The 19723-nt window shown below is 40.9% G+C and overlaps 1 long non-coding RNA gene across 1 annotated transcript in view; it reads left to right on the forward strand.

Annotated features, from left to right (window-relative positions):
- Positions 1-19723, forward strand: part of LOC126997434 (uncharacterized) — a 121129-nt gene that overhangs the window by 70249 nt on the left and 31157 nt on the right. The gene's annotated exons all lie outside the window — the stretch shown is intronic.

Genomic DNA, 19723 nt, shown 5'->3' on the forward strand with positions numbered 1-19723 from the left:
AAGGAGGAGGAGGAGGTGGTGGAGAAGGAGAATGAAGAGGGGATGGCAACGTCGCCTGCAAGTGAAAGTTGTGGTTTTCTGTTGCCACGTTGCGAGACTCCTCCTCCTCCTCTCCTCCTCCTCCTTCCTCCTCCTCCTCCTCCTCCTCCTCCTCTACTTTAAGGTAACGTCTTGAGTTTAGATGGATGGATTAAGTTAACGTCTTTATTTGTGTAATAATTCAAATAATGTTTTTAGTTTTGGAAAGATTTGGATGACGTCTTTTGTCGTAGAAAATATGAATTTAAATCTTTAGTTTCATTTGTTTTCTCTGCCATTTTTTTCTTCATCTTTTTTCTTCTTCTTTCCTTCTTCTTTCAGCCTCTCTCCCTTCCCACAGTCAACATTATCTACCTTCTTCTTCTTCTTCTTCTTCATCTGTTAGCCTTTTCCCCCTTTCCACAGTCAACATTTTCTGCCCTCTTCTTTTTTCCTTCTTCTTTTACTGCTACTTCTTCTTCTTCTTCACTCTCGTCTTTCAGCCTCTCCCTCCCTTTCCACAATCAACGTTACTTATAATATATGCATCATTCTCCTCCTCCTCCCCTTTCTTTTCTTCTTCTCTCAGCTCTTCCCTCCTCCTCCACCATCAACATTCCCCGTCATCCCCTCTATTGTTAGTTTTCCGTTTCCCACCTCCACCAACACCATCATCATCACATATATGGACGAGAAGGGAGTTTGGTGAGTAATCCATTTTCCGGAACTGCCATGTGTAGGCCGTCTAGCTTCTTGTAATCTCCTTATATCATTGTGTATCCCTATGCATCATCAGCACCACTATCATCACAACGGGCTTATTCCTCCTTAGTCACCTTCATCTTATCCTTCTCTTCTCTTCGTCACCTCTCTCACCATCTTCGCATTCTCTCTCTCTCTCTCTCTCTCTCTCTCTCTCTCTCTCTCTCTCTCTCTCCCCTAACATACAACCACGTTTTTGTTTTTATTATTTGTATTATCACTACTACTACTACTACTACTACTACTACTACTGCTGCTGCTGCTACTACTACTACTACTACTACTACTTATGTATACGGTTAAGGCACTTTGATCGTAACGTATCTTCGTAAAAAACTGCTCCGCGTAACGCTTATTTATTTTTAAGTCAGTGATTCATACATACCCAGTACCACCACCACCGTCTGCCCACCATCACCTCCACCGCCACCACCACCACCACCGTCTGCCCACCATCAGAGCATCTCATCACGCTAACACAACGTCATAATCACCACCATTAGTTAAAACAGCCGCCACCACCACTACCACCACTAACACCGCCATTACATCACCATTATCACTGGCACCACCATCATCATCACGAGCACCACCACCACCAGACAAGAACCATCACCACCACTACCACTACCAACATCACCACCACAGGCACCTTCACCACTACCACATAACCACAATCACCAGCACCACCACTAACATCATCATCTCCACAAACACCGTCACTACCACCATACAACCACCATTACCACTATCACTACCACCAACACCACCATTACCAACATCATTACCACACGCACCCGCAACATCACCAGACAACCACCACCACCACCACCACACAACCACCACCACATACATCACCATCTGTTACTTCACACTCCCACAACTATTACTACTACCACCTGTCACCACACGCCTCCTCCCCCTCCTCCTCCTCCCCCTCTTCCTCCTCCTCCTCCTCCTCACCACCTGCTACTCTCCTTCCTCCACAGTTTCACTCGCGGGGTTTCTTCCCTTCTTCACTTCCTTCCTCGCGTGGACCGTTGTTTGCACTTCTGTTCCCCTTGTTTGTTTGTTTGTTTGTTTGGGTGGTGTTTGTTTACGGGGTTTCTTTGATGTTGGGTTTCTTCTTTCTTTTTTTTCTTAGTAAGGGGGTAATTTTGGATTTTTATGCAATGTGTTAATCTATTTGTTTATGTTGTTTTTTGTTTTATAGTTACTGTTTTCTTTATTTGCTTGTTTTCCTAATTATTGCTGCTGTTGTTATTATTGTTATTATTATTATTATTATTATTATTATTATTATTATTATTATTATTATTATTATCATCATTATTATCATCTCTATCTTGTGTTCCTCCTTTGTTGTTGTTGTTGTTGTTGTTGTTGTTGTCGTCGTTCTTTTTCTTTTTTCTTTTCATTTTTCTTCTTTTTCTTCTTTTTTCTCTTCTTCATTATCTTCGCCTTCCTACCCTTTATTACTTTCTCTCTGACTCATCCTTTCTTTCTGTCCGTCTTCCTTTCCTCCTCCTCCTCCTCCTCCTCCTCCTCCTCGTTCCTCGTTTTCTCTTTTTTTTCTTTTCCTGTTTTTTCCCCTCATCATTCTTCTTGAGGCAGTAAAGAAAAGTAAAAAACCGCCTCAAAATTATATGTTTGGGGTATTTTTTTTCCGCGTTTCTCTTCACTGTTATTTTTATTTGGTCTTTTTTTCGCGTCCACTCGTGAGTCGCCAGACGATTCGGTAAAGCAGCGTCATTCTCGGCCGCTTTCTCTCTCTCTCTCTCTCTCTCTCTCTCTCTCTCTCTCTCTGGCTGTCTGGTTATCCGTCTGGCTGTTTATCTGTCTGTTTGTCTGTGTCTGTCTTGCGTGTGTGTGCGTGCGTGTGTGTGTGTGTGTGTGTGTTCGCCTTTTTATCAAAGTAGAATAGCACAAGAGAGAGAGAGAGAGAGAGAGAGAGAGAGAGAGAGAGAGAGAGAGAGACTAAAAGCATATCCACCACTCTGCCATGACTTTCACATGTTAAGAGAGAGAGAGAGAGAGAGAGAGAGAGAGAGAGCGTAATCCCTGTGAAGAACACCTGTCGTGATTCAGAAAAGAACGGAGGTAAGGAGGAAGAAGAAAGAGGTCAAGGGAGGGAAGCGGAAAAGAGACGAGAAAAACAACTAATGGAAGAAGGGAATGGAGGAGACGGAAGGAAAGAAGAGAGAGAGAAAAAGTTGGTAATAATCTTCTGTATGGTAAGAGAAAGGAATCGAAAGAGGGGAAAAAATAAAAGAACGAATGGAAGAAGGAACGAAAAAGAAATTGGAAAAAGAAAGAGAAAATACTGGTAGAGACAAAAGGAAAGAAGAGAGAAAGAAAGAGTTTGTAATAAATAATCTTGTATATGATAAGGGAAAGGAATCGAAAGAGGAAGAAAAAATAAAAGAACGACTGGAAGAAGGAACGAAAGAAAAATTGGAGAAAAAGGAAGATAGAAAATAATTTGGAGGACACGGAAGAAAAGAAGAGAAAAAGAAAAAGTTGTTAATAATAAAGGAAAGGAATCGAAAGAGAGGAAGGAAAAATAAAAACTAATGGAGGAAGGAACGAAAAACAAACTAGAAAAAGAAGAAGATTGAGAAAATTTTGGAGGACACGGAAGAAAAGAAGAGAGAAAGAAAAAGTTGGTAGTAATTTTCCATATGATAAGGGAAAGGAATCGAAAGAGAGGAAGGAAAAATAAAAACTAATGGAGGAAGGAACGAAAGAAAAATTGGAAAAAAAGGAAGATAAAGAAAAATTTGGAGGACACGGAAGAAAAGAAGAGAGAACGAAAAAGTTGGTAGTAATTTTCCATATGATAAGGGAAAGGAATCGAAAGAGAGGAAGGAAAAATAAAAACTAATGGAGGAAGGAACGAAAGAAAAATTGGAAAAAAGGAAGATAGAGAAAAATTTGGAGGAAACAGAAGGGAAGAAAAGAGAAAAAAGTTAATAATCCTCAATACAATAAGATAAAGGAATCGAAAGAGGAGAAATAATAATAAGAAAAGTAATTAAGGAAGGAACGAGGGAAACAGATGAAAGGAAAGAAGATATAGAGAAAAAGTTGATAATAAATAACGCGAAAAGATGTAGAGAAGAATAAAAGAACGGTATTGGAGGAAGCAAAGGATAAAAAAAAAAGGAAGAGACAGAAAAATGATAATAACCTTCTGTATGATGAGGTAAAGAAATATAGAGAAAATAAATAAGCAATACAGAGAGAAAGGAAGATAAGGTTGGTAGATTATAAAGTAAAGAAATAAAGGAAAAAAGGAAGGAGAAGGGAAGGAGGAAAGAAAAAAAGAAAAAGAAAAATGAAAAGATGAGAGAAAGAAAAAAGTTGGCAATAATAAAGGAAAATAATCTAGAGAAAAATAAAGGAAGGGAAAGAGAGAGAAAAAAAGGAAAAGAAAAAAATGGAAGAAAGACAAAGAAAAAAATGGTAATAATCTTAATGATAAGGTAAAGAAGACGAGAGAAGAAGAAAAAAAAAAATAAAGCACGCAATGAAAGAGAGGGAAGAGAGAAAGAAAAAGTTAATAAATAAAGCACAATGAAAGAGAGAGAGAGAGAGAGAGAGAGAGAAAAGAGAGAGAGAGAGAGAGAGAGAGAGAGAGAGAGAGAGAGAGAGAGAGAGAGAGAGAGAGAGAGAGAGAGAGAGAGAGAGAGAGAGAGAGAGAGAGAGAGAGATAATGAATAACGTAAAACTCCTGAAGAAGATAATAATATTCTTACCCACGGAGCAAAAATAAAAATGGAGAAGTGGAACAAGAAAAATGAATTGAACGTGGAAACGGAGGCAGAAGATAAAAGGAAACGGAGGAGGAAGAGGAAGAGGAAGAGGAAGAAGAGGGTTTACGAGAGAAATGAGAGGAAAACTAGTAAACGGTTCTTTCATGTACGACTGAGAAAATAAAGAGGGGAAGAGAATGGAGAGGAGGGAGAGGAAGGCGCTGGAAGAAAGAAGCGGACGGGAATGTATTACTTTCGAGGCGCTGAAGAAAGAGAACGCGGAAAATAATGACGGCGAGATGATGATGGTGATGATGGTGATGCTTAGTTGTAATGATGATGTGAAAGGGATGAAAATGATGGTAGTGTTGTTTTTAATAGTAATGACGGCGAGATGATGATGGTGATGATACTGATGCTTAGTTGTAATGATGATGTGAAAGTGATGAAAATAATGATAGTGTTGTTTTTAATAGTAATGACGGCGAGATGGTGATGGTGATGATACTGATGCTTAGTTGTAATGATGATGTGAAAGTGATGAAAATAATGATAGTGTTGTTTTTAATAATAATGACGGCGAGATGGTGATGGTGATGATACTGATGCTTAGTTGTAATGATGATGTGAAAGTGATGAAAATAATGATAGTGTTGTTTTTAATAGTAATGACGGCGAGATGGTGATGGTGATGATGGTGATGCTTAGTTGTAATGATGTGAAAGTGATGAAAATAATGATAGTGTTGTTTTTAATAGTAATGAGGGTGAGATGATGATGGTGATGATGGTGATGCTTAGTTGTAATGATGATGTGAAAGTGATAAAAATAATGATAGTGTTGCTTTTAATAGTAATGACGGCGAGATGATGATGGTGATGATGATGATGCTTAGATGTAATGATGATGTGAAAGTGATAGAAATAATGATAGTGTTGCATTTAATAGTAATGACGGCGAGATGATGATGGTGATGATGGTGATGCTTAGTTGTAATGATGATGTGAAAGTGATAAAAATAATGATAGTGTTGTTTTTAATAGTAATGACGGCGAGATGATGATGGTGATGATGGTGATGCTTAGTTGTAATGATGATGTGAAAGTGATAAAAATAATGATAGTGTTGCTTTTAACAGTAATGACGGCGAGGTGATACAACGGTGATGATGATAATGGTGATGATGGTATTGATGGTGGGAATGATGATGAAAGTTATGATGACGATGCTAATGATGCTGATGTTGGCTTTAATATTAGGAATGATAATGGTGGTGATGGTGATGAGTGATGTATATTTTAAAAATGATGATGATGATGAAAAAGAGGAGGCGGTGGAGAGAGAGAGAGAGAGAAAAAAAAAAAAACACCACTGAACATTACTCATAATTATCACTGACCTTTATTTCTTATTACTGAAATGAGTTTAACACCGAGCTAGATGAAGAACAAATTAAGTGACTCAGCCTCTTCATGTTGAGAAAAAAAAAAGTGATTACCAGGGGATTTGATACAGGTCTTAAAGTATCTGAGTAAGTTCAGTAAAGTTGATCACTCGCAAGTTTTTAAGCTCCAAACTAACCCCCAAAACGAGAAATAGTGGTCTACCGATTCAAGCGAGGTTTCTATCATTTCTTTTTCTCTAATTTTCTTTATCCATTTAGTTTTTATTTTGTTCTAGCGGGCACTCTGCTTTTATTTTGTTCTAGCGAGCCACTTTGTTTTTATTTTGTTCTAGCGGGCCACTCTGTTTTTGTTTTGTTTCAGCGGGCCACTCTGTTTTTATTTTGTTCTTGCGGGCCACTTTGTTTTTATTTTGTTCTTGCGGGCCACTCTGTTTTTGTTTTGTTTCAGCGGGCCACTCTGTTTTTATTTTGTTCTAGCGGGCCACTTTGTTTTTATTTTGTTCTTGCGGGCCACTTTGTTTTTATTTTGTTCTAGCGGGCCACTTTGTTTTTATTTTGTTCTAGCGGGCACTTTGTTTTTATTTTGTTCTAGCGGGCCACTTTGTTTTATTTTGTTCCAGCGGGCCACTTTGTTTTTATTTTGTTCTAGCGGGGCACTTTGTTTTCATTTTGTTCTAGCGGGCCACTTTGTTTTTATTTTGTTCTAGCGGGGCACTTTGTTTTTATTTTGTTCTAGCGGGGCACTTTGTTTTTATTTTGTTCTAGCGGGCCACTTTGTTTTTATTTTGTTCTAGCGGGCCACTTTGTTTTTATTTTGTTCTAGCGGGCCACTTTGTTTTTATTTTGTTCTAGCGGGCCACTTTGTTTTTATTTTGTTCTAGCGGGGCACTTTGTTTTTATTTTGTTCTAGCGGGGCACTTTGTTTTTATTTTGTTCGAGCGGGCCACTTTGTTTTTATTGTTCTAGCGGGCCACTTTGTTTTATTTTGTTCCAGCGGGCCACTTTGTTTTTATTGTTCTAGCGGGCCACTTTGTTTTATTTTGTTCCAGCGGGCCACTTTGTTTTTATTGTTCTAGCGGGGCACTTTGTTTTTATTTTGTTCTAGCGGGCCACTTTGTTTTATTTTGTTCCAGCGGGCCACTTTGTTTTTATTTTGTTCTAGCGGGCCACTTTGTTTTATTTTGTTCTAGCGGGCACTTTGTTTTATTTTGTTCTAGCAGGCCACTTTGTTTTATTTTGTTCCAGCGGGCCACTTTGTTTTATTTTGTTCCACCGGGCCACTTTTTTTTTATTGTTCTAGCGGGGCACTTTGTTTTTATTTTGTTCTAGCGGGCCACTTTGTTTTTATTTTGTTCCAGCGGGCCACTTTGTTTTATTTTGTTCCAGCTTGGCACTTTTTTTTTATTTTGTTCTAGCGGGCCACTTTGTTTTTATTTTGTTCCAGCGGGCCACTTTGTTTTTATTTTGTTCTAGCGGGCCACTTTGTTTTTATTGTGTTCTAGCGGGCCACTTTGTTTTATTTTGTTCCAGCGGGCCACTTTGTTTTTATTTTGTTCTAGCGGGCCACTTTGTTTTATTTTGTTCTAGCGGGGCACTTTGTTTTTATTTTGTTCCAGCGGGCCACTTTGTTTTTATTTTGTTCTAGCGGGCCACTTTGTTTTTATTTTGTTCTAGCGGGCCACTTTGTTTTTATTTTGTTCTAGCGGGCCACTTTGTTTTTATTTTGTTCTAGCGGGCCACTTTGTTTTTATTTTGTTCCAGCGGGCCACTTTGTTTTTATTTTGTTCCAGTGGGCCACTTTGTTTTTATTTTGTTCTAGCGGGCCACTTTGTTTTTATTTTGTTCTAGCAGGCCACTTTGTTTGATTTTGTTCCAGCGGGCCACTTTGTTTTTATTTTGTTCTAGCGGGCCACTTTGTTTTTATTTTGTTCTAGCGGGCCACTTTGTTTTTATTTTGTTCTAGCGGGCCACTTTGTTTTTATTTTGTTCTAGCGGGCCACTTTGTTTTTATTTTGTTCTAGCGGGCCACTTTGTTTTTATTTTGTTCTAGCGGGCCGCTTTGTTTTTATTTTGTTCTAGCGGGCCACTCTGTTTTTATTTTGTTCTAGCTGGCCACTTTGTTTTTACTTTGTTCTAGCGGGCCACTTTGTTTTTATTTTGTTCCAGCGGGCCACTCTGTTTTTATTTTGTTCCAGCGGGCCACTTTGTTTTTATTTTGTTCTAGCGGGCCGCTTTGTTTTTATTTTGTTCTAGCTGGCCACTCTGTTTTTATTTTGTTCTAGCTGGCCACTTTGTTTTTATTTTGTTCTAGCGGGCCACTCTGTTTTTATTTTGTTCTAGCGGGCCACTTTGCTTTTTCTCCGTTTGTTGCCCTTGAGTTGTTGCTGTTACCGTAAACAATCACCAAGAGTTCTTTTTACTCCCGAAATTGACCTCTTTCGGCCACCTCTTTGGATTCTTCTGGGAGCAGCGAGTAGCGGGCTTTTTTTTATTATTATTATTATTTACTCTGTGCCCTTGAGCTGTCTCCTTTGTTGTAAAGAAAAGAAAAAGGAGTCATTGGCCTTTCTGAAGTAGCTGGTACGAAAACTATCAAGTCCTTTAAAAATCGCATTGACCGTCACTGTTGTTGCGTCAGAAGTAAACGGAACCTTCCCTTATTCGGGTGCCTGACGAAGTTATTGTATGCACTAAAGCGGGCAGCATCCTTATGAGTCTGCATGCTTTCTGTTGCCTGTCTTTCCGTGTTTTCTCCTTCTCCTCCTCTTCTTCTTCCTCCTTCTCCTCCTCGCCACACCCAAAGACCACACCCAAAAGATATCCTTCCAGTTTTTAGCCTCCTCCTTCTGCTCCTCCTTTCTCTCTGTACTCATCCACCTCCTCCTCTCTCTGCTTCCTCCTCCTTTCTCTTCTTCCCTCACTCTTCATCGAACTCTTCTTCCTTCAATCTCCTTCCTCTTCCTCCTCTATTCTCCTCTTCCTCTTGTCTATTTGCACCACCTTCTCCGATTTCACAACCATCACCCTTTATATTCTTCTTCCACACCTCCTCCTCCTCCTCCTCCTCCGCACACCCACACCCACACTCACGGGCACCCAGCGGTCAGACTCGCTCATTCTCCTTGGCAAGACTTTCACTCTCTCTCTCTCTCTCTCTCTCTCTCTCTCTCTCTCTCTCTCTCTCTCTCTCTCTCTCTCTTCTTGGTTTCCCATTTAATCAGCTTTTTTTTAGCCTTTTTTCTCTAAACTGTTCTTCTTCCTCCTCCTCCTCCTCCTCCTCCTCCTCCTCCTCTTCCTCGTTTCATCACTCTTCCTCTTCCTGGCTCCTTTCACCTGCCTTTCTTTACGGTTCCCTCTTCTCTTTCTCCGGAATCTTTTGTTTTTCACGAGAGAGAGAGAGAGAGAGAGAGAGAGAGATAACGGATGAAGCTCTGAATAAATCTTTCCTGAAATTATCAAGGACACTTCCCTTCTCTCTCTTCCTTTTTCTCTCTCTTTGTCTCTCGTTTTCTTTCTTTCTCTCTTCCTCTTTTTTACCTAACTGTCTATCTATCTATCTACCTATTTCACCACACTTGCACGCCCCCCACTCTTTCTCTTTCTTCCTCCTTTTTTTTTTTATCTACCAAGCTCTATATCTTTCTATACACATGTACCTACTCTTCACTCTCTATCTTTTTGTGTCTCTCTCCCTTTTTCTGTCTATTTATCTATTTCTATATTTCTACACATGTACACTCCTTTCTATCTCTTGTTCTTTCTCTCTCTCTATTTCTCTTTATTTATCTAGCTCTGTCTTTCCACACATACATCCCTTTTCACTCTATTTATTTCTCCCTCCCTCCTTTTATCTATCTTGCTCTTTCTACAGATGTTCCCACTCCTCACTCTACTCCTCTTTCTTTCTCTCTCCTTCTTCCTCTCTTTTTAGCTCTATCTTTTTCTACACATGCACCAACTCCTCACTTTCTTTCCCTCTTCTTCTTCCTCTCTATCTATCTAGCTCAATCTCTTTCGAAAAATGTAACCTTCCTCTCCCTCCATTCCTGCCCCCTTCCCCTTACCACATACATACACTCAAAAGCCGGGCTCCTCTTTCTCCATTCCTCGCGCGTCGCCTTGCTGGATGCTGCGGGAGCGAGGCGGAGAGGCTGTAGGGAGATACATCAAGGAGATAACACGGCGCCCCACCAGCCTGCCATTCTGCGGGAGACGGAGAGAAGGGGAGCATTGGAAGGGTAGACGCGGCGATAACACACACACACACACACACACACGCACGGTAGTCATACAGGTGTGCTTTAATTACCTGTGTTTTGCCGGAATGAGAAAGGAAGGGTTGGGATAAAGGGTTTTGCGTGTGTTTGTGTGTGTGTGTGTGTGTGTGTGTGTGTGTGTGTGTGTGTGTGTGTGTGTGTGTGTGTGTGTGTGTGAGAGAGAGAGAGAGAGAGAGAGAGAGAGAGAGAGAGAGAGAGAGATTGTAATTGGTTAACGGTGTAAGATAAATTGAATAAAGGTTTTGGGGCGTCTTTCCTTTTGCTTTTTTTAATGGATATTGTCTTTCCAATCGAAGGAATGCATTAAAAAAAGGTTTCCATTTGCATGTTTATATTGGTCACTTTTTTTTTTGTCTTTACGTCGTTAGTCTGTCTGTCTATCTGTTATCTTCCTTTTTTGTCTCTGTCTGTCTGTTTGTCTATCTATCTGTTGTCTCCCTTTCTGTCTCTATCTGTCTGTCTATCTATCTGTTGTCTCCCTTTCTGTCTCTATCTATCTGTCTATCTATCTGTTGTCTCCCTTTCTGTCTCTATCTGTCTGTCTGTCTATCTGTCTGTCTATCTATCTATCTATTTATATGTTGTCTCCCTTTCTCTCTGTCTGTCTGTCTGTCTATCTGTTGTTTCCCTTTCCTTTTCTCTGTCTGTCTGTCTGTCTGTCTATCTTTCGTTTCCCTTTCCTTCTCTCTGTGTCTGTCTGTCTGTCTATCTATCTGTTACCACCCTTTCTGTCTCAGTCTGTCTGTCTATCTGTTGTATCCCTTTCCTTCTCTCTGTGTGTATGTCTGTCAATCTATCTGTTGTTTCTCTTTCCTTCTCTCTGTCTGTTTGTCTATCTATCTGTTGTCTCCCTTTCTGTCTCTGTCTGTCTGTCTATCTGTTGTCTCCCTTTCTGTCTCTGTCTGTCTGTCTATCTGTTGTCTCCCTTTCTGTCTCTGTCTATCTGTCTATCTGTTGTCTCATTTCTGTCTCTGTCTGTCTGTCTATCTATCTGTTGTCTCCCTTTCCTTCTCTGTCTGTCTATCTATCTATCTCCCTTTCTGTCTCTGTCTGTCTGTCTTTCTTTCTGTTGTCTACCTTTCCTTCTCTGTCTGTCTATCTATCTATCTCCCTTTCTGTCTCTGTCTGTCTGTCTATCTATCTGTTATCTCCCTTTCCGTCTCTGTCTGTCTATCTATCTATCTCCCTTTCTGTTGTTGTCTGTCTGTCTATCTATCTGTTATCTCCCTTTCCGTCTCTGTCTGTCTTTCTATCTATCTCCCTTTCTGTCTCTGTCTGTCTGTCTGTCTGTCTATCTGTCTTTTATCTCCCTTTCCGTCACTGTCTGTCTATCTATCTATCTCCCTTTCTGTTGTTGTCTGTCTGCCTATCTGTTGTTTCCCTTTCTGTCTCTATCTGTCTGTCTGTCTATTTGTTGTCTCCCTTTCTGTGTCCCTCTGTCTGTATGTATGAATGTATGTATGAATATATATGTATGTATGTATGTATGTATGTATGTATGAATGTATGTATGTATGTTTCTGTGTGTCTGTATGTGCCTCTGTCTGTCTAATTGTCTCTCTCAATGCATATTCTTTCTTATTCTCTTTCGCCTTCTCTCCTCCTCCTCCTCCCCTCCTCCTCCTCCTCCCTCTCCTCCTCCTCCTCCTTTGCTCCTTTATGAAAACCAGTGGGAAAAAGTTAGCTGCATATTACCCGGGAAGAAAAGGCATGGAAATTATCTCTTACTTAAATTACGAAATGAAAGAAATTTAATTACAGTGCGGCGCTTTTTTCCCCGTTTAATCATGTCAAGACGAGGAAAGAATTCTGGGCGCGTTTTGCATGAATATTTAGCAGTCTAGTTTTTTTTTTAGGGGGGAGGGGGGAGGGGAGTCGGTGCGTGCGTGTGTGCGTGTGTGTTTGTTTCGTGTTTTATTCGTGTTATATTCATGGATTCTTTTCAATTAGTTTTTTTTGTCTAATTTCTGTTATGCGTTTCGTTTTATACTGCAATTTTCTTTTCTTTTTTTTCTTTTTTTTGGTTAGTGGTGAGGCTAGCAGAGGAGGTTTTCATTTGCATTTATTTAGTTTTTCCTTTTATTTTATTGTTTTCTCCTAAGCATCACATTTCTTTTCAATAAGTTTTTTTTGTCTAATTTCTGTTATGTGTTACGTTTTATACTGCAAATTTTTTTCTATTTTTGGTAAGTGGCGATTTGATTTGATTTAGTTTTTTTCTCTCTTCTTTTATTGAATTCTCCTAAGCATCACGTCTCTTTTTAATAAGTTTTTTTGTCTAATTTCTGTTATGCGTTACATTTTACACGGCAATTTTTTTTTCTTTTTTTTGTAAGTGGTGTTTTCATTTGCATTTATTTAGTTTTTTTTCTCTCTTCTTTTATTGAATTCTCCTAAGCATCACGTTTTCTTTTAATTCCCTTCGTATTATTCCCTGTGAAACTGTGGTAGGAGGATCTAATTTTGCGCCTTTCTTCCTTTATCCATTCTTTCTTGCACTGCCCAATTACTTCTCTTATTTATTTTTCGCTCTTATTACTGCTTTCAAAACCGAGGCACGTATACACAGGCTTCGTCCCTTCTCTATCATGAGCCAACTCTTTCTTTTTTTTTCTTTTAATATTTTTCTCCCTGTGTCTCGTTCTCACGCACCCTCCTAATATGGTCACCCTTTCCCCCACCCACCAGCAGACAACACACGAACGGCCTCTGCCCCAACGAACCACAGCACACAACACATGCCTTCTTGTCCTCCCTCTCTCCCTTCCTCACCTCAACAGAACTGAACAATGGCAAAAGAGCGAAAAAATAACCTATCCACAACACACACCTCCTCCTTGTTCTCTCTCACTCTCCCTCAACACAGCAGTACAACACATGGCAACACTGAACAGAACCCAATAGCCAAACCACTGCATAACACTCACCGATGTCAGATTCTCGTACAGCCTCTTACTTTTGCCGACTTCCGACCCCAAAATTGTCTCCTCCACCACAATAACTAGATCCATTTATAGTTATCGTTGAAATGGTTGATTATCGATGTCTCCTTTGCAATGGTTGTGTAAGAAACGGTATATACAATGTGGTGAATACGATAAGCTGACACCGCTGATAACACTGTCGCCCTTGTCATCCCTCCCCACCAGAACAGAACACAAAAAATAGCAACACAATCTTACCACAGCATGCTATACGCCTCCTTAACTTTCCCTCGCTCCCTCAACTAAGCAGAACAACACATGGCAACACTAAAACCTTACACAGCCATACCACAGCACACAACACACCTTGCTCTCCCTCTCTCACCCTTTACAGCAGAACTCAACCCATGGCAACACAATCTAACGCAACCTTGAGCTGTTTCCTCCACTCGTAAAAAAAAAAGCAATCAACCTCAGCATATTACACCTTGACTTGTTCTTCCTCCCTCCCTCCCTCACGGCACAACACAACATATCGCAACACAGCCAAACCACATACACACCTTACATCTCAACACAGCAAAACAGCACAGCAACACAACCTAACACAGCCCAACCATACCACACTTTACATCTCATCTTTACTCTCTCTCTCCCTCACCACAGCAGAACAGCACAGCAACACAACTTAACGCAGCCCAAACACACCACACTTTACATCTCATCTTTACTCTCCCTCCCTCAACACAGCAGAACAACACAGCAACACAACCTAACGCAGCCCAACCATACCACACTTTACATCTCATCTTTACTCTCCCTCCCTCAACACAGCAGAACAGTACAGCAACACAACCTAACCACAGCACATTACACGTTTCCTCGCTGTCCCTCTCTCACCTTCCAGTGCAGAATACAACCCTTGGCTACGGACTGCACCATAACAAAGCCACGGGACACCATACGCCTCCTCGCCTTCCTCCCTCACAGCACAACGGAACACATAGAAGATGAACGCAACACAATCATACCACAGCACACCATACGCCTCCTCCTTCTCTCTAACCACAACACAACACAGTAAATGACAAAGAAATGCAACACAAACCATTTTCCTTCCTTCCTTCCTTCCTCCCATCCATCCATTCTTCTTCCTCCCTCCCTTCCTTTCTTTCTTTCTTCTTTCTCCCTCCCCTCCTCCCTTCTGCGCAACACAACCCATGGCGCCTCTCTCCCCCTCCTCACCATTACCTAACACGCAACACAACGCAACCAGACGCAAGCACTTCATACTCTCATTGTCTTACCCAGCCCACAAAACACAATACTGCATTAAACTAAATTATACTACACTAGCGAACTTTAACACTCTCCTCTTCCTCTTCCTTCCGCAGCTCAACGCAAGATAGAGCATTCATCCTCCTCTTTTCCTCTTCTCCTTCCTCCTTCTCCTCCTTTTCCTCCTCCTTTTTTGCATCATTCGTCATAATACCATACTCTTCGCTTTCTCTTCTTGCTCCTCTTCATTCCTCAGCTTCAACTCAATATAGCACTATCCTCTTCCTTCTCCTAGTCCTTCTCCTCCTCTTCCTCCTTCTTTTTTCCATCATTTGTCATAATACCTTACTCTTATCTTCTCTTTCTCTTCTTTCTCCTCTTCCTTCCTCAGCTTCAACACATGGCACAATCCTCTTCCTTCTCCTAGTCCTTCTCTTCCTCTTCCTCCGCATCATCACCATCACCATCATCATCATCTTGTTCTTCCTCCTCATTCAGTTTCTCCTCATTTTCCTTCTTTCTCAACCAAAAACACTACAACTTTTCTTCCTCCCCTTAATAGACTAGGCCACTTTTCCCCAAAGCAGAACCCTGTAGGCATTTTTGGGGAAAAGCAAACAAACAACGGTTTTACCATAATATGGGTATGCTGAATCCGAATATGGTGTTTGCCAAGCTGGCAAATGCCTCCTTCATGCTCAAAATTGCAAAATTCAAAATGGCCGACGTCAAAATGTTGTGCCGCAAATATCTCGGGTTCTAAGCAACATAGGAATATGATCTTGGTGTCTATACCCATGTTTTGATGGTCAAGGAATCCGATGAACACATCATTGGGTTCGTCAAACTTTTCTGTACTGCTAGAATTCATATTTCTACTACGGTTGTCAAAAAAATCCAAAATGGCCACCATCAAAGTATTGTACTGCCGATATCTTTGGTTCTAAGTTACCAAGGATCTTGATTTTGGAGTCTACACCTGGGTTTTCATAGTCGAGAATTCCAATGAATACTTCGTTGGGTTCACCAGAAATCATTTTGGCGCCCAAAAATTAATATGGTTGACAAAAGTTCAAAATGGCGGCTGTTAAAATATTGCATTGGTGTCTAATATTGCAATGTATGATCATGAATTGATAATTTTTGACACTTTCCATTGTAGGTATAAGAATCTACGTCTATGCACGGACAATTGAGCCCATCTAATCATATTATCTACATTTCAGTTTGGTTCACGATACTCATCTAGGCTGTCTTCTAGTTAAGTTTAGGTAAGGATAAATGTTTAGTCACGTATCTGAAACACAGCTATTATCTGTTTCAGGTCGAATATGGAGTCTATAGCGCAGCTCAAGAGAAACAGTGAAGAGTGTGTATCTTATGAACTATGCCTCCTGTGCCAAATGAGCAAAAATGACAAATTGTTTGATGCAAGTGAGCAGGGACTGCGCAAGATCAAAGAGTCGTCAGCGGAACGCCATAAGCTCCGAGACTTCAAATACCGCGAAGCCATTGAGAGAATCAGTTCGTTGAGTTCGTCGCAAGAGGTTGTATGGCACAAATCATGCTACGCTGATTTTACTCACAAGGGAAAAATCGACAGACTCAAGGGGTCTGATTCAGAACATCAACGGCCATCATCTCGGCGCGCGACAAAAGAACAGAACACTTCCATTAGTCTGCGAAGCTTTACAAAGTCCATGGAATGGGAAAACTGTATGTTCTGTCAAGTCGTTGATGCAAAGCAGAAGTTATCAGCAGTCACGACATACAACATCAGCCGAGAGATACTTGAACTGGCCAAGTATGAACATCTTCGAGTACGCCTAGCCAATGTCAGTGACTTGATTGCCGCCGAGGGGAAATATCATGCGAAGTGCTACAAACAGTTTTTGAGGACCACGGCGAAAACTAAAGACGAGACCCAAAATTCTGAACTCTCCATCATTTGGTTGAGTAAGGAGCTGATAGTTTGTGCAGAACATGGCAAAGTCATAGAACTTTCTGAGGTCTGGAATCGCTTCTGCCAAATTGCACAAGAAACTGGAACACAAATACCTCCTTCCTTCATCAGCAGATTGTCTACTTTCAAGGAGAAGCTTCAGAAACACATTGACCACGTGTATGACTTCATGGTACTGGCTGACCAAACTCCAGCTGAACGTAAAACGATATTGGTTCCAATCAAGTACGCTCATGTACCTATGACATCCATGCAAACCAACAACCAAGATGATGAGATCAGTTTCATTCCTGATTTCAAACCACACGAGGATGGTTTTCTTTCAATGGTGCACGTAGCTCTCAAACTACGCTCGGAAATTCAAAGTCATCAAGCTCATAAAGGTCTGTCGGTTGGAGAAGATGATGCAATAGCATGTGTTCCTGAAAACCTGTACATGTTCATACGCTTGATATTTGGCGGACAAGAACTCTTTGAATCAGGTGCACTGGAGGAAGATGACGATGACGACGCTCAGGATGGGGGCGCGGAAACCGGTGAGGAACGGGAGGCTCAAATACAGGCACGTGTTCTCAGTGTATGCCAAGACTTGGTCTACATAACCAGTGGTGGCAAGAAATGGACACCAAAACACATAGGACTTGCAAGCACATTGCACCAAGCCACACGCTCCAAACAACTGGTTCAGTTGTTTCACAAAGCTGGACACACCATAAGCTACATAGATGTATTGCGTATGGACACGGCACTGGCAAAAGACACGCTGAAAACTATGGATGAAACCAATGGATCTGTAGTTCCCCCAAATTTGGTCCCTGGAAAGTTCGTTCATTTCACTGCGGACAATATTGATATCAATGACAGTTCTCTTGACGGCAAAAACACATTCCATGCCACACAGTATGCTGCTTGGCAGAGAGGTCCTCCGGCTTCTTTGCTACTCGAAAATATTGAGCCCCAGAAGAACACAAAGCTTGAAGTTCCGAAGGTTATGGAAACACTGATACCTGCCAACATCATTAACAACAAAACAGAACCTCAGTTTGAGAATGACGTAAAGAAAGAATGGTTCAACACAACAGTCAGTGAATGTCCTGCTGCTCTGAAAGCTAAAGCAACTGATAGAACATTCATACTGACGCGAGAGCACCAGGATCCGAGAAAAACGGAGAAGTTCATGTGCAAAATATATGGTCAGCCAGATCTGGATACCTGTGATGAAGTACGTGCCAAGCTATTCTGCAAGTGCAAGACGCCGGAGACACTGCCACCAACTTCTGATTCTCTCAAGTTCCATATAAAGAGAGCACATTATCAGGCTTTGGTATGGCGTCGAGCAAGCAGCAAAGATCCTGAGCTACCGTCACCGGATGGTCGTGGATGGTCACTTCAAGGTGGAAAGCTCGTACCACAGCTTACATCTCTCCCGTCCGTCCCAGATAGTTGTGCTGAACTGGTGTCGTGTGGTTGTGTGAAAAACTGTGGAACTCAACGATGCAGTTGCAGAAAAAGTAACTTGCTGTGCACTGGTGCTTGCAAATGCAGTAACAGTGATGTGTGTAGAAACCATTAATGATTTGACCAGTCCATTTTTAAGTTTTTTGGTTTTTGATGTAAAAAGAATCGATCGACCAATAAAACATAATGTCATCGGTGATTATTGTATCTATCATCCAATTTCATATAAGTACAGTTCGTCATAAGACCACAAGCATTTCCAAGATACGTCTATAATAAATTCCAGCAAAAATGACAAGTGTGGCGAACCCAATGATGTGTTCATCGGATTCCTCGACCATCAAAACATGGGTATAGACACCAAAATCATGTTCCTATTTAGCTTAGAACCAGATATATGCAGCACAACATTTTGGAGGCGGCCATTTTGGATTTTTTGACAACCGCAGTAAGATAAACGTATTCTAGCAGAACAGAAAAGTCTGACGAACCTAATTGTGTGTTCATCGCATTCCTCGACCATCAAAACATGGGTATAGACACCAAGATCATGTTCCTATGTAGCTTAGAACCCGAGATATTAGCGGCACAGCATTTATATGGCGGCCATTTTGAATTTCTCATTTTTGATCATGAAGGAGGCATTTGCCAGCTTGGCAAACACCATATTCGGATTCAGCATACCCATGTTATGGTAAAACCGGTGTTTGTTTGCTTTTCCCCAGAAATGCCTACAGGACTTTTGTAAGAAGTATATCTCAGGAATTGGCCTAGTCTATAACTCCAGCACAAGACAGCACAATAATTCCTCTTCCTCCTCCTGTTCCTCCTTCTCCTCCTCCCCTTCCTGCTCCCTTTTGGCTTGGTGGTATAAGCCTTCACGTTTTCTTTTACTTATTCATTTGTGTTTTACTTGATCCTCGTTTGCCTTCCACTCGAGAGAAGAAGCCCAAGTGTTTTCTCTCGCCGGTTCATCCGTGCGGCGGGTGTTTGTTTTCACCCTTTGTTGTTTTTCTTTTTGGCGTCGTTTATATGTATTTTTTTTTTTCGATTTGTTGAGTTCACTTTTTCAATTTACCATCTGTCGGACGGAGGAAGTGGCAGCGCGGTTTCCCTTTTTCTTTTTCTCTTTTATTTCTTTTTTTTTTTGTCTGTGTGTGTGTGGTGTCTTTCTGTCTGTGTACCAGCTTTGTTTTGTTTGTTTCTGCCGCAGTTTTATCTCTTTGTTTTTTTTCTTTGCTCTTATTTTCCTTTCGTTCGTTTCCTTTTTTCACTCTTTTTTGTCCGCCCTAGTTTTTTTTTTTTTGTCTTGCTTGTTTTCTGTTTTCTTTGTTTTGTCTGTCTTTTTTTCCATCATGTCTGTGTATCTGTTTCTTACTTTCTTTCTTTCCTTTCTTCCATTTTCCTTCCTTCCTTCCTTCCATCCTTCCTTCCTTCCATCCATCCATCCACCCATTTTTTTCTTCTTTCTTAACTTTCTTGTCTTTCTTCCATCTTTATTCTTCTATTTATGTATTTCTTGCATAAAAATAATTCCCTTTCATTTAGTTTTTATTCGTAATCACTTTAATTACACTCAAGCACCGATCGTAATACCAGATTTAATTAGCTGAGAGAGAGAGAGAGAGAGAGAGAGAGAGAGAGAGAGAGAGAGAGAGAGAGAGAGAGAGAGAGTTCAAATCAGCCAGGTGCAATAATTCCGCTCCCAGGCATATTTAGGTAATAAGTATTTGAAGCAGGTGGAGGTTATGTGTCTCTCTCTCTCTCTCTCTCTCTCTGACGTGTTCTCATTCTCTCTCTCTCTCTCTCTCCAGGCTCTCTCTCTCTCTCTATTTGAAGCAGGTGGAGGTTATTTATTTTCTCTCTCTCTCTTGACCTTTCTT

This window comes from Eriocheir sinensis, chromosome 12 (genome assembly GCF_024679095.1).
Source record: "Eriocheir sinensis breed Jianghai 21 chromosome 12, ASM2467909v1, whole genome shotgun sequence".
NCBI classification, from domain to species: domain Eukaryota; kingdom Metazoa; phylum Arthropoda; class Malacostraca; order Decapoda; family Varunidae; genus Eriocheir; species Eriocheir sinensis.